We start from the raw sequence: 15322 nt of genomic DNA, 5'->3' as shown, positions 1-15322 counted from the left end.
GGTTCAAGTGATTCTCCTGCCTCAGCCTCCTGAGTAGCTGGGATTACAGGCGTGTACCACCAAGCAAGCCTGGCTAACTTTTGTATTTTTAGTAGAGATGGGGTTTCATCATGTTGGTCAGGCTGGTCTCAAACTCCTGACCTCGTGATCCACCCGTCTCAGCCTCCCAAAGTGCTGGGATTACAGGTGTGAGCCACTGCTAAATGTAATGTTATATGTATTTTATCATAATAAGAATTTTTGAAAAAAAGACATAGCTAAGAGAATAAAAATATAAACCATAGACTGGGAAAAATGTTTGCAAAACACATATTCAACAAAGTACTTGTAAACAGAATTACATAAAAAACCCACAATAATAAGCACTCAAACAATTTGGTTTTTTAAAAATGGCAGCAGTTTGAACACTTCACCAAGGAAGTTATTTGGACAGCAAATAAACACATAAAAAGAAGTTTAGCATCATCAGAGATTTAGGAAACACAAAATGAAACTATGATGAGCCACTATAATGGCTAAAATTTTAAAACTGACAATATCAAGTGCTGTCAAGGATGTAGATCAACTAGAAGTACCATACATTGTTGGTGGGAGTCAAAATGGTACTACCACAGAGAATATTTTGGAGATGATGGAAATATTCTCTATCTTGATTGTGGTAGTGGTTATACAGCTGTATGAGTTTGCTAAAACTCATGAAACTTTTTAACCTGGGTTACACTGAAAGAGTAATTTTTACCGTATGCAAATTTACCTTAATAAATTTTTTTTTTTTTAATGAGACATGGTCTTGCTCTGTCACTCAGGCTGGAGTGCCTCGTGCAATGATGGCTCACTGCAGCCTCCACCTCCCAGGCTCAAGCAATCCTCCATCTCAGCTTCCTAAAGTGCTGAGAACCACAGGCATGCATCACCATGCCCTGCTAATTTTTTTTATTTTTTGTAGAGATGGGGTCCCACCATGTTTTCAAGGCTGGTCTCTAACTCCTGGGCCCCAGTGATCCTGCCACCTCAGCCTCCTAAAGTGCTGGGATTACAGGTGTGAGCCACCACACCCAGTCAATAAAAAATTAAACTTAAAAAAATTCAAGGACAGAAGATAGGCCTATGTAGTGATACAAGGTCTAATACAGAGTAGAAAAACTAACGCTTACCAATAAGTGCTCATACATTAGACAGAATTAAAAGCAACTCAAATGTCATACTTATTTCATGATTGCTATGAAACGTATAGTTCTAACTAAAACAAAAATGAATATGTTCAGCTATATCCTCAAAAAGAGAAAATAAAATATGACTCTAACTGAAGTCTTTGGAATTAAAGTCAAAGGTTTCTGACTTGTATATAAGGCAGCCAGATACTTAGAACAAATGTATGATAGGCTAAGCATAAGAGCTAACTCTTGATCGGAATACAGAGAGAAAGATTACGTACAATTTAAAGTACAGTATGAATTCTTATCGGTACTAAAAGGCCACATTTATTCAAGCCATGTTGACAAGGCAGTGCAGTCTGTTCAAGAAAGCCTGAAACACTGAAAGCTTAAATACTAATTTTGAAAGGTAAGAATAGCATCAGTCATCAAATATTAAGCTGCTTCTCTTCAATTTTTAAAGTGCTTTAAATACCAGGATTTTAAAACATTTTGGCAAATAGCCTTAATATAAATTATAATTACAAAGAAAGCTTTCAGTTTTTAACTAGAAGCAGCTACTCAGAATCAAAATGAGCTATTACTTAAGTGATTACATAATCCCTAGTATCCAGAAAGGCCAGTGTTTATTAGGTCCTGGTTTCAGAGGACTATACCACCAGTGTTTCCAGTCCTGATCCCAAAAATGTCCATATCCCAACCCAGTGCTACAAACAGTTCCTGAGACTTTGCTCCATTATTTGGTATTTCAGAGCCATAAAGACAAGTATTTGCTTAGTTTTATTTCAAATAAAGCACTGAATATGCATCCCCATTTTTTTAATATAGGAAAATATATGTTAAGAAATTAAAGGGAAGAATTATTTAAAGGTAGTGGATTTTTAAGATAAAGATAGGTCACTAAAATACTGAACTTTAAATGTCTGGTAAGTCAAGATTTAAGATCTGCAAAGTAAGTTCTAAGATATATAATTCTTTCAACATTACCCAACAGAATCCCTTCACTCCCTTTTTCAATAGCTAGATGCTGCTTCCCTTGGCACCATATGTTACCATCAAAGCAAATGAAGAAACCTGTGTGTGTGTGTGTCTGTCTGTATTTATTAATTATTATTATTATCATATTATTATTATTATTTGAGACAGAGTCTCGCTCTGTCACCAGGCTAGAGTGCAGTGGTGTGATTTCGGCTCACTGCAATCTCCGCCTTCCAGATTCAAGCGATTCTCCTGCCTCAGCCTCCTGAGTAGCTGGGACTACAGGCGTGCGCCACCATGCCCAGATAATTTTTGTATTTTTAGTAGAGACAGGGTTTCACCATGTTGGTCAGGATGGTCTCAATCTCTTGACCTCACAATCTGCCTGCCTCAGCCTCCCAAAGGGCTGGGATTACAGGCGTTGAGCCACCGTGCCTGGCCTTGTGTCTGTATTTAAATCTAGACTCATTTATGGCCAGAGTATTTCCTGACCACAGCCAACACCTAGCTGAACAGCCTGGTGAACCCACTGGCACTTTTATGTATCCCCTCAATCCACACCCTCAACATCACCAAAAGGGAAAAAGCCATTTGCTTCAGAATTAAACTTGAAGTGGTGTGGTCCCTTCTGAACACCCAGTGCTGCCATGCCAAATGGGGTTCTTCCCCAACCTGGGATGCTACAGTCAACTACAGCTTGGGACAAGTTTCTGGAGCCCACAGACCTACTTTCAGGGTAGCCCAGACTAGAAGCAGACTCTTCTAACTGGCCAGCAAGCCCTGTCTATGCACCATGAGTGCTAAATCCAGATATAAGGTCCTTTGTGTTTGCCCCAAGAAGACATTTCTGTTTACTTAAATGGATGCTTTCTGAACTGAGAAACAAAGTGAAAGCTATCAGGTTAAACGTGCTTGCTAACCAAACAGAATATTAGATTTAAAATATATTTAAGTTAGGACACTCATGAACTTGAAGCTAAAATTTTGATATTAAGACCAAAGTTTATGAATGCATGCCATTAAGGTTGGTTAAATCACAGTTGTCACTGATGCCCTACTGATCTAGACTTGGTTTCACAGTGGATTATCTTTTCTCTTTTTAAGGGACAATTAAGATTTTCAAAGCACTAACTGAATTTGACTTTTACATCAGTCATTAGCATATTATTGAAATAAACCTTTAAAATGATAACTTTCTAATTCTAGTCTTCCTTAAAATACTTAATTTGGATAGGTCTAAAAGTGAATCGGGGACTTCTGCCTCCAAGAAGATGGACTAGACATATTTCTTCTTCTGTCTCCCACTAAGTACAACTGAAAAGCCTGGACATTATATATAAAATAAACATCAAAAGACTGTAAAGATGGAGAGAAAAAAGCAGATCAGCTAGGGATCTTGAATCCTAAAGAACAATAGGGTGGTGATTTCCCTGGGTTTTCTTTTTGCCTGGTAGATCCCAGACTTGGAGGTAAAGAAGCTGGCTACGGGAGAAAACTGACAGTTGCAGACAAAGAGTCCCAATAAAAGCCTACTCTCTGTAACCAAAGGACCAGAAAAGGGGCAGTCTAGCAAGACAGAAGTCTTTCAGATAAAACTGCTCTACTATAGCCTAATATCACCCCCATCCCTCCTACCACACACCTACTCATGCCAGAGAAAATCTAATGGCTACCTCGAATTCCACCCTCATAGGGCGTAATGAGGCATCCTACCACCCATGCTGGAGTGGTGTTAAAGGTGACCAGATATGAAGCGGGGACTCATCCCTGAAAGCTGGTAATGAGCTCCCTCTTTTCCCAGTGGTCAGGGGAGACCACATGGCCACCTTGGACTTCTACCCCTATCCAGCAGTAATGAGGTACTCCCCTTCCCAGTGAGGTGGTATCAGAGGAGGCACAGGAAGAGTCAGGGCTCTTACTCACAGCCAGTGGTAATGAACACTCCCATTGTAGTACAGTAGAGACCACACAGAAGCCGAACTCCCTTCCTGCTCAGCAGTAGGTCAAAAGAAGCCAAGTGGGGGTTGAGCGCAGTGGCTCACGCCTATAATCCCGGTACTTTGGGAGTCCGGGGCGGGCGGATCACAAGGTCAAGAGATTGAGACCATCCTGGCCAACATGGTGAAACCCCGCCTTTACTAAAAATACAAAAATTGGCTGGTCATGCTGGCACGCGCCTGTAGTCCCAGCTACTCAGGACACTGAGGTAGGAGAATCACTTGAACCCAGGAGGCGGAGGTTGCAGTGAGCCGAGATCATGCCACTGCATTCCAGCCTGGGCAACAGAGTGACTCTGTCTCAAAAAAAAAAGAAAAGAGCCTAAGTAGGGAGGCTTGACATCCACCTCCACCTGATATTAACAAGGCAGGGCTTCCCCTTTCCTGCTGGGGGTATGTCAGAGAAAACCAACCAAAACAGAAGGCTTAAATAAGACCCAGAGTCTCATAACATAATACAAAAATGTCCAGGTTTCAATTGTAATTTGCTTGTTATACGAAGAACAAGGACTTCCCAAACTGAATGAAAAAAAATCAATACATGTCAACACCAAGATGATAGAGATCCTACACTTATCAGATAAAGATTTTAAAGCAGCCATGATTAAAAAAAAAAAAAAATGCTTCGACAAGCAATTAGGAGCATGTTTAAAGCCTGGGCAACACAGGCTGACTCCGACTCTACAAAAAATACAAAACATTAAGCCAGGCAAAACAAAACACGTGCCTACAGTTGCAGCTACTCAGGAGGCTGAGATGGGAGGATCACTTGAGCCCACGAGGTTGAGGCTGCAGTAAGCCATGACTGCACCATTGCACTCTGCTCCAGCCTGGGTGACACAGAGCCTCAGCAAAGAAATAGTCTCAGCAGAGAAGAAGAAGATATAAAGAAAAACCAAATGGGAAATTTAGAACTAAAAAATATAATAATTGAGATAAAAATCTCAGTAGATGTGCTCAATAGCAGAATAGAAGAAATAAGGAAAAAAACCAACAAACTTGAAGACAGAACAACAGAAATTACCCAACTGAACAACACAGGGGAGAAAAGGCTGAAAACCAAAAAAGCTCAATATGGATAAACCTGTGGGACTATAACAAAAGACCTAACATTTATGTCATCATAGTCTCAGAAGGAGAAGAGAAAGAGCAGAGCTGAAAAAGTACTCAAGAAAATAGTGCCTGAAAACTCCCCCAATTTAGCAAAGACATAAACCAAGAATGAACTGCAAACAGAATAAGCTAAAAGAAATCCATGCCAAGACATATCATAACTAAACTTCTGAAAGCTAAAGATGGTAGAGCCACTTTGGAACACAGTTTGGCAGTTTCCAACAAAATACTCTCACCATACAATCCAGCAATCATGTTCCTTAGTATTTACACTAAAGAGCTGAAAACTTACATCTACACAAAGATCTCCACACATATGTTTACAGTAGCTTTATTCATAAGGGGGCTAAAACTTGGAAGCAACCAACATGCCCTTCAGTAGGTGAATGGATAAACTGTGGTACAGACAGACTATGAAATATTCAGTATTAAAAAGAAATAAGTTAACAAGCCATGAAAAGACATGGAGGAAATGTAAATGCATATTACTAAGTGAAGGAAGCAAATCTGAAATGACTACATACTATATGATTCCAAGTATATGACATTCTAGAAAAGGCAAACCTATGGTGACAATAAAAAGATCAGTGGTTGCCAGGGATTGGGCAGGGGAGACAGAGAGGAATAAGTGGAGCACAGAGGATGTTTAGGGCAATGAAATTATTCTGTATAATACTATAATGGTGGGTATATGTCACTATACATTTGTCCAAACTCATAGAATATAAAACTCCAGGAGTGAACCCTTATGTTCTTGGACCTTGGGTGATGATGACATGTCGACATAGGTTTATCAGTTGTAATAAATGGGCCACTCTGGTGTGGGATGTTGACAATATGGGGAGCTATGCATCTGTGTGGTCAGGGAATATATGGAAATTCTCTGTGTTTTCTGCTCAGTTTGGCTGTGAACCTAAAACTGCTTTCAAAAATAAAGTATATTTTTAAAAAGTATTGAACTGAATGAAAACCAAAAATGCAAAATATCAAAATTTGTGGGACACAGCTAAGGCAGTCTTGAGAGAGAAACTTGTAGCACTAAATGCATACATTAGGAAAGGGAGAAAGTCTCAAATCATTCATCTAAGTGCCACTTCAAGAACCTAGAAAAAGAAGAGCAAAATAAACCCAAATAAAGCAGAAGGAAGGAAATAAAGATAAGAACAGAAATCAACAAAAGTTGAAAACAGAAAAGCAATTTAAAAAATCAATGCCACAAAGAACTGGTTATTCATAAAGAATAAGAAAATTGAGAAACCTCCAGCAAGATTGATACACAAAAAATAAGATGGAAGACACACATTGTCAGTATCAGGAATGAAACAGGGCAAAACACTACAGATTCTGCAGGCATCAAAAAGATAATAAGCGAATAATGCTATGAACAGTTCCATACACACCAATTTGACAACTTAGATGAAATGAATCAAATCTCAGAAAAATTAAAAACTTCCCAAGTTACCCAATCTGAAAGAGATAATTTAAATAGCTCTATAACTATTAAGAAAATTCAATTTGTAGTTTAAAAATTCCCCCCAACCCCCATCTCCCTGAAAAAAAGTCCAGGTCCAGATGATTTCACTGGAAAATTCACACCAGTTCTACACAATCTCTTAACACTGATACCAAACCAGATAAAGACAACACAAAAAAAGAAAACTGCAGACCAACATCACTTACAGAAAAAAAAATCCTTAACAAAATATTAGCAAATAGAAGTCACCAATATATAGAAAGAATTATATACCACAGGCAAGTAAGGTTTATTCCATGGGTGCAAGTCTGGTTCAATATTCAAAAATCAGTTTAATCTATCACAATAACAGACTAAAGGAGAAAAATCACGATTACAATAATTGTTGCAGAAAAAGCGTAAGACAAAAGTCAACATCCATTCTTGATTAAAAACTCTCAGAAGGGCCGGGCGCGGTGGCTCAAGCCTGTAATCCCAGCACTTTGGGAGGCCGAGACGGGCGGATCACGAGGTCAGGAGATCGAGACCATCCTGGCTAACATGGTGAAACCCCGTCTCTACTAAAAAATACAAAAAAAAAAAAAAAAAAAAAACTAGCCGGACGAGGTGGCAGGCGCCTGTAGTCCCAGCTACTCGGGAGGCTGAGGCAGGAGAATGGCGTAAACCCGGGAGGCGGAGCTTGCAGTGAGCTGAGATCCGGCCACTGCACTCCAGCCTGGGCGACAGAGCGAGACTCCGTCTCAACAACAACAACAACAACAACAAAAAAACTCTCAGAAGAATTGAATTAGAAGGTTACTTTCTCAACCTGTTAAAGACTTCTATTAAAAAACCTACAGCTGACATTATACTAACGATAAAAGACTGGAAATACTTTCCCCCAAGACTGGGAACAACGCAAGGATGTCCATTCTCACTACTCTTGTTCAATATACTGCTAAAGTTCCAGTCAGTGCAAGAAAGCAAGAAAAAGAAATAAAAAGTATACAAGTCAGAAATGAAGACATATAAGTGTTCTTATTTGATGACATGTTTGTCTATGTAAAAAACCTCAGGGAATCTATAAAAAGTCTCTTACAACTAATAAGTGAGCTCAGCAAGGTCATAGGATACACGATAAGTATTCAAAAATCTTTTGTATGTCTATGTATTAGCACTGAACACGTGAGCACCGAAATAAAAAATAAATACAATTGACAGTTGCTTAAAAAATAAACACTCTACAGCATTGTAGGATAACTATGGGCAACAATACTATATAGTTTTAAATAACTAAAAGGAGGATAATAAATGCACCCAACACAAAGAAATGATAAATATTTGAGATGATGGATATGCGAATTACTCTGATCTGATCACTATGCAATGTATGTATATCATCATTATATACCCTATAAATATGTATAATTATGATGTAGCAATTAAAATATGTATAGTTTAAAAAGAACACTCAGATGTAAATCTAATAAAATATTAATAGGACTTGTATGCTGAAAGCCTGACGGCAGAATCAAAGATCTAAATAAATAGAGAGACGTACTGTGTTCATGGATTGGAAGACTTAATCTAGAAAAGATGTCAATTCTCCTCAAATTGACACACAGGTTTAATTTAATTCCTATCAAAATCTCAGGAAGCTTTTTTGTAGATATAAACAAGAGTATTGTAAAATTTATATAATGCAGCAACAAAACTAGAACAGCTAAAATAATTTTGAAAAAGAACAAAAGTTGGAAGGATCAGTCTACTCTATATAATGACTTATTATTTAGCTACAGTAATCAAGACTATATAGTATAGGCATGGGGATGGACATATAGATCAGTGGAACAAAAAAACAAACCCAGAAACAGACTCACGTAAATATGCCCAACTAATTTTTGACAAAGATGCAAAAGAAATTCAAAGGAGGAAGAACAGATAACTTTTTCAACAAATGTAGCTGAAGCAACCAGACACTCAGCGACAAAAAACCAAACCAAAGTTTCACGCCTTATTAAAAAATGGACTCAGAATGGATCATGAACGTAAATTTAATGTAAAATCATAAAACTTGGAAAAAGCGTAGGAGAAAACCTTTGGGATCTAGTGCCAGGCAAAGAGTTCTTAGATTTGACCTCAAAAGCACAATCAATAAAAGGAAATACTTATATATTGCATCTTATCAAAATTTAAAACTTTTGCTCTGCAAAAGGCTCTTAAGAGGATGAAAAGCCAAGCTATAGGCTAGAAGAAATACTTGCAAACCACGTAACCGAAAAAGGACTAATATCTATCATACATAAAAGTTCTCAAAACTTGACAGTTTAAAAAAATCCAATCAGAACATGGGCAAAAAACATGAAGGGGGGCGGGCGCGGTGGCTCAAGCCTGTAATCCCAGCACTTTGGGAGGCCGAGATGGGCGGATCACGAGGTCAGGAGATCGAGACCATCCTGGCTAACACTGTGAAACCCCGTCTCTACTAAAAAATACAAAAAACTAGCCGGGCGAGGTGGCGGGCGCCTGTAGTCCCAGCTACTCGGGAGGCTGAGGCAGGAGAATGGCGAAAACCCGGGAGGCGGAGCTTGCAGTAAGCTGAGATCCGGCCACTGCACTCCAGCCTGGGCGACAGATCGAGACTCCGTCTCAAAAAAAAAAAAAAAAAAAAAAAAAAGACATGAAGGGATAGCTCATCAAAGAAGTTATACAGAAGAAAAATAAGCACATGAAAAGATGTTCAACATCATTAGGCATCAGGGAAATGCAAATTAAAACCATAATAAGCTACCACTACATACCAGAATGGCTAATATGAAAAATAGTGAAGTGATAATTACTCAAGGTGATGGATACCCTAAATACCCTGACTTGATCATTACATTATTCTATGCATATAAAATATCATATGTACCTCAGAAAAATGTACAAATATTATATATCAGTTTTTTTTTTTTTTTTTTGAGGCGGAGTCTCGCTCTGTCGCCCAGGCTGGAGTGCAGTGGCGCAACCTCGGCTCACTGCAAGCTCCGCCTCCCGGGTTCACGCCATTCTCCTGCCTCAGCCTCCCGAGTAGCTGGGACTACAGGCGCCCGCCACCCCGCCCGGCTAGTTTTTTGTATTTTTAGTAGAGACGGGGTTTCACCATGTTAGCCAGGATGGTCTCGATCTCCTGACCTCGTGATCCGCCCGTCTCGGCCTCCCAAAGTGCTGGGATTACAGGCTTGAGCCACCGCGCCCGGCCTATATATCAGTTTTTAAAAAAGAAATGAAAAAGGTAACTCAAAGGAGTTCTTTTTAAAAAAGAAATGAAAAAGGTACCTCAAAGGTGACAAAAGAGTTCTGTAGCTTGTGATGGTGGTTATACAAATATAAATGTGTTAAAGATGCATAAAGCTATAAAAATGAATTCATGCAAAACCTGGTGAAATGTAAGGTCTGTAGTCTAAAAAACTGTATTTGCCAATGTCAATTTCCTGGTTTTGATAATGAAATATACAATTATATAAGATGTTAGCATTAGGGGACACTAGGTGATGGGTACATGGCACCTCTCTGTATTATTTTTGCAACTTCAAGTCTATAATTACTTCAAAATAAAAAATTTTAAAAATAGTGACAACACCAAATGCTGGTGAGGATGCAGAGAAACTGGATCACTTATACATTGCTGGTGGGTATATAAAATGCTACATTTACTCAAGAAAACAGTTTGGCAGTTTCTTTAAAAAGTAAATATGAAACTACCATATGATCCAGCAATTGCACACTGGGCATTTATCCCAGAGAAATGAAGACTTAGGTTCAAACAAAAACATGTATACCAATGTTTATTGCAGCTTTATTCATAATACTCAAAATCTAGAAACAATCTACATATCATTCAAAGCGTGAATGGTTAAACAAACTCTGGTATATCCATGTCATGGAATACAATTGAACAATTAAAAAATATATATTAATATAAGGAACGACCTGGATGAATCTCCAGATAATTATGTTGAGTGAAAAAAAGCAATTCCAAAAGATCACATACTGTTTGATTCCATTTAGATAATGTTCCTAAAAACGTAAAATTTTAGAAATGTAGAGTGGATTAGTGGTCACCAGTGGGCTAAGGAGCAGGGAGGGGCATGGGAGGGAAGCAGTGGGACTCTAAAGGGCAACAGGACGGATCCTCCTGGTGATGAAATTTTTCTGTACCTTGACTACATCAATGTCAACATCCTGATGTGATATTATACAGTTTTACAAGATGTCAGTAATAAGAGAAGCTGGGTAGAGGGCATAGAAAGTCTCTGTGATTTCTTAAAACTGCGTGTAAATTTACAGTTATCTCCAAATAAAAAGTTTAATATAAAAAAGTTAATCTGAATCTACTTCAAATCTGTTTCTGTCATCTGAAATAATTACTGCTTCCAAAAGTCTTCTCTTTGCTATAATTTTGTTATCAGCCCAAAGCTTAAAGTTTCTGAGTTAACACTGAGTATTACAAACATTTAAAGGAAACATACCTAGCACCTTAGGCCAAAATATCTGCTCAAACAAAATTTCCTGCAGAAATCTCATCAAGGACACATATTAGCTTACAAAATAATTAACTGCTTAGATATCATTGATATGTTCTTGCTAATACTGCATACTAATTGAGATTTTTTTGGTTTTGTTTTATTATTGTTAAATTCCCTCAAATTATTTATTTCCCTTCAAAGAGCTATGGGAAATTTCTTTTTTTAGTTAAAAAATTTCATCTGTAAAATGAGTATATCTCATTAATAGTTAAACAAAAGGCAAAGTTTCCTCTCCCTAGAGGAATCTTTGTTGTCCAGTCCTCTCCCAGAGGAATATTTGTTGTCAGTTTATTTCCTTCCATATTACCTTTTCTGTATTTCTAAACAAATACACAGTTGTGTGTGTGCGTGTGTGATTTCTTTTTTTACAAAGGTAGGAACCATACTGTTTATACTGTTCTTCAAAATTTTTCCTGCTTTAAAATGTCTTGAAAATTCACATATCGATCGGTATGTTTAGATTTAATTTAGCTCATTCTTTTCAACTGCCTCACAGCATTCTGCTATTGATGTATCATAGCCTAGCCATTCACCTACTGACACTTAGGATGGTTCTAATACTTGCTATTGCAAGCAATGTAGTCATTAAGTGAAAATCCTTGTACGTGTTTCTTTGAGCACAAATGAGGTTATTTCTCTAGGACAGAAACTTAGAAGTAGAACAGGAGCTTTCAATGTGTGGTCAATACCACTGTTTGGCTGAACCAATACCTGTTTCCATCTATTTTCAATCTTCTCCCCTTCTGCCTCCCACAGCAAAGGCTGGAAAAGCTGGAAACTCACTTTCCTCACTCTGTTTGCAGCAAGGGGTGGCCATGTGGCCTGGTTCTGGCCAATTAAACATCAGCAAAGTTTTCTGGGTGGTCCCTAGGAATGTTTTTGTGTTTTTGCTTTCCAGGTAAAAGGAATACACAAGACTGGCACTGTCTCTTTTTACTGCCCTAAAGGTGGCTGTGGTGTTTGGAGGGGTGGCAGTCATGGTATAACATGAGGGAAAACCAGGAGAATCACTATGATGTTGGCCCTAGTATCAATGAGTTGCTGAACCAAAGCTATCAGCAGCCTACCTCAGACAGCTTATTATGTGGGAAGAACAAACTCCTATTTTTTTTTTTTTTTTGAGACGGAGTCTCGCTCTGTCGCCCAGGCTGGAGTGCAGTGGCCGGATCTCAGCTCACTGCAAGCTCCGCCTCCCGGGTTCCCGCCATTCTCCTGCCTCAGCCTCCCGAGTAGCTGGGACTACAGGCGCCCGCCACCTCGTCCGGCTAGTTTTTTGTATTTTTTAGTAGAGACAGGGTTTCACAGTGTTAGCCAGGATGGTCTCGATCTCCTGACCTCGTGATCCGCCCATCTCGGCCTCCCAAAGTGCTGGGATTACAGGCTTGAGCCACCGCGCCCGGCCAACAAACTCCTATTGGTTTAAGCTGCAGCTAATCTGGTTTTGTTACTTGCAGCCAAATGTATTCCTAATTGATTCAGTATTAAATTACTCTCTAAAAACTCTGTACTCACCTTATTCTCTCACAAAAGTCTATTAAGTCATTTTTCAAACCTTTGTCTACTTTGAATATTGGCAGTCATTTAAATGTTCAACCAAGCTGATGCATGAAAAGGTTTCACATGAAGTAGAGCACCATTTCATATATTTATTGGCCATTCAGATTTCTTCCTCTATGACTTTCTTGTTCCTAACTGTTGTCCACTTTTCTACTGTACTGTTGGACATTTTCTTATTAATGTGTAACAGGAAACTTCCAGATTGCAAAGTAGGCTGGGTTAAACTTACAGGGAAATTTGTCTCTTTATCTTGACATTATCAACCAAATCAAACACAATTGTAAGATATGAGCATTCTGTGACAGGCCAGGCTGGCAGTGACAGTCATCCCTGAGTTGTGCACCACCACGTGGCAATGTGTCAAGAAGTAATTCAACTTGGTGCAAAACACCACAGCCCATGCTTAGTACTTCCTTTGTAAATCTGTATCTAAAGAAAGATTTATGGAATCACGACACACTGTTGGACCAGGCAGAGACTTTAATGTACATCATCTCTTTGAACCCTCAGGTCACACCCTAGAGGTTGTCATTACTATTCCTATTTTAGAGAATAAATGATGAAAGTAAACATGTAAAAGCAATAGTTTCTTTCCTATTATAAAACTTAAAATATTCCAGGCCCAATATTTTTTAAAACAAAGTAATTGTTTATCTCAAAATAAATTATGTAAAATAATGCAAAATTATGCAAAAATGTATTTTACATAATTTTATGGGCCCATCTGAAGATATCAACACGCTTAAGCTAGAAACATTGCTGAACCTATTTACTGGTTTATAAATCTGAAGAAACTGTTCCAACATTTGGCTCTAGAGTCTATTGCCACATTATATAGGTAACCAAAATTATTTCCATTTTTTTAAGTGAAGAACTTAATTGAGTAGGATTTCAATGCTTCAGCAAGAAGGACCTACTAGCCAACCACCCCATCCCAGGGCTGCAGGTAAAGAATTCCTCTAATCGGTTAACAAACTACCAATCTGACACTGGCAAACAAAATAGGCTGCTAAAGATAATAAAAGATTGTCATGGGCCGGGCGCGGTGGCTCAAGCCTGTAATCCCAGCACTTTGGGAGGCTGAGATGGGCGGATCACAAGGTCAGGAGATCGAGACCATCCTGGCTAACCCAGTGAAAGCCCGTCTCTACTAAAAAATAAAAAAAAAACTAGCCGGGCGAGGTGGCGGGCGCCTGTAGTCCCAGCTACTCAGGAGGCTGAGGCAGGAGAATGGCGTGAACCCGGAAGGCGGAGCTTGCAGTGAGCTGAGATCCGGCCACTGCACTCCAGCCTGGGCGACAGAGCGAGACTCCGTCTCAAAAAAAAAAAAAAGATTGTCATGAAAAGTAATGTAAACAAGTTGAATAGAACAAGCACTATCCTGGAGTATTTGTATATGGTTTGGATTTTGGATAGATTGATTCTTTGTTTTAAAAATCCTAGCCGCTAGAGGAAAAGGGAAAGTTGGCAGAGCTCCTGCTCCTGGAGTCAGGTGGGGGGCAGCAGGAGGTCTGAGGCTCTGAAAAATATTTCCCTGCTTTGTGCCACACCTCTCCTCAAAGAGCTGTGGATTCTCTTCTGGCAAAGCATCACACAAAGCATTCAATCTACAGCTGGTAAGGAGCACAGGCAGCAAACCTCCTTGATGCCTCCAACCAAATGCTCCCTGAGGGCACACACCCAGCCAGGGCTCCAAGAACTAACAGCCCCTATGGCAGGAAGGCCAGACCACCAAGCAGCTGCCCACTTGGGTCCCAGGGAAATACGGGGATTTACCTGGAGCACTCTCTTGCAGAATTTTTTAGACCATCTGAAAGGCACAGAAAAATGCCTGAGAGAGTTTGAATTCTTTATTTTACATAAAAGAAATCCAGTCTGCAGACGCATACAATGTTTGTGGTCTAAGAAAACTGCAAACAGGTTAACAAATGCCCAACCTGAGGGTACCTGCTGGTTCCTTCCATTTTTCTGATGGGCTTGCCCAGTGGCCTCTGCCTGGGGAGAGGCAGAATATTCCCCTCACTCCCACCCAGATTTCTAGCAGGGGCTGCACACCTCACCCACTGGTTCAGCAAAGGCAGGAGCCCCTAGAAAATCTGACTCGTCCCCAAAGCCGGCTGTGGCCAGCTCTGGCCTGGAGAGGGGTCAGGGGTCCTGGCGGGCTGCACCTGACCTCAGTCCAGGTGTTCACGAGGCGCATGACAGGAAGAGAATGAGGCAAGCTTTAGTCACCAGAACAAAACAAGCCAGATTCCTTGACCCTTCAAAACAGTCTGTCCAAGCCCCAACACACTAGAGGCACAGAAAGCTCCAGGCATGCAAGAGAGGGGGACACGCCAAGTCTCTAAGTGGGAATATAGACACCAAGAGAAAGGGCCAAAAGGAAACAGAATGGGTGGGTGGGGTCAAAATGTGCCAAAATCAAACCAGGCACAGAAGCACAGTGCTGGCTGAGCCCTTGGCCAGCTCTCTGGGAGGGGACACTCCTGGCACCATAAG

The 15322-nt window shown here is 39.7% G+C and overlaps 1 protein-coding gene across 3 annotated transcripts in view; it reads right to left on the bottom strand.

Annotated features, from left to right (window-relative positions):
* Positions 1-15322, bottom strand: part of CTDSPL (CTD small phosphatase like) — a 121080-nt gene that overhangs the window by 104417 nt on the left and 1341 nt on the right. The window lies entirely within an intron of this gene.

Source organism: Trachypithecus francoisi, unplaced genomic scaffold (genome assembly GCF_009764315.1).
Source record: "Trachypithecus francoisi isolate TF-2019V2 unplaced genomic scaffold, Tfra_2.0 Lachesis_group0, whole genome shotgun sequence".
Taxonomy (NCBI): domain Eukaryota; kingdom Metazoa; phylum Chordata; class Mammalia; order Primates; family Cercopithecidae; genus Trachypithecus; species Trachypithecus francoisi.
Note: the sequence above shows the minus strand (reverse complement) of the source record. Positions and strands in the feature narration are given on the sequence as shown.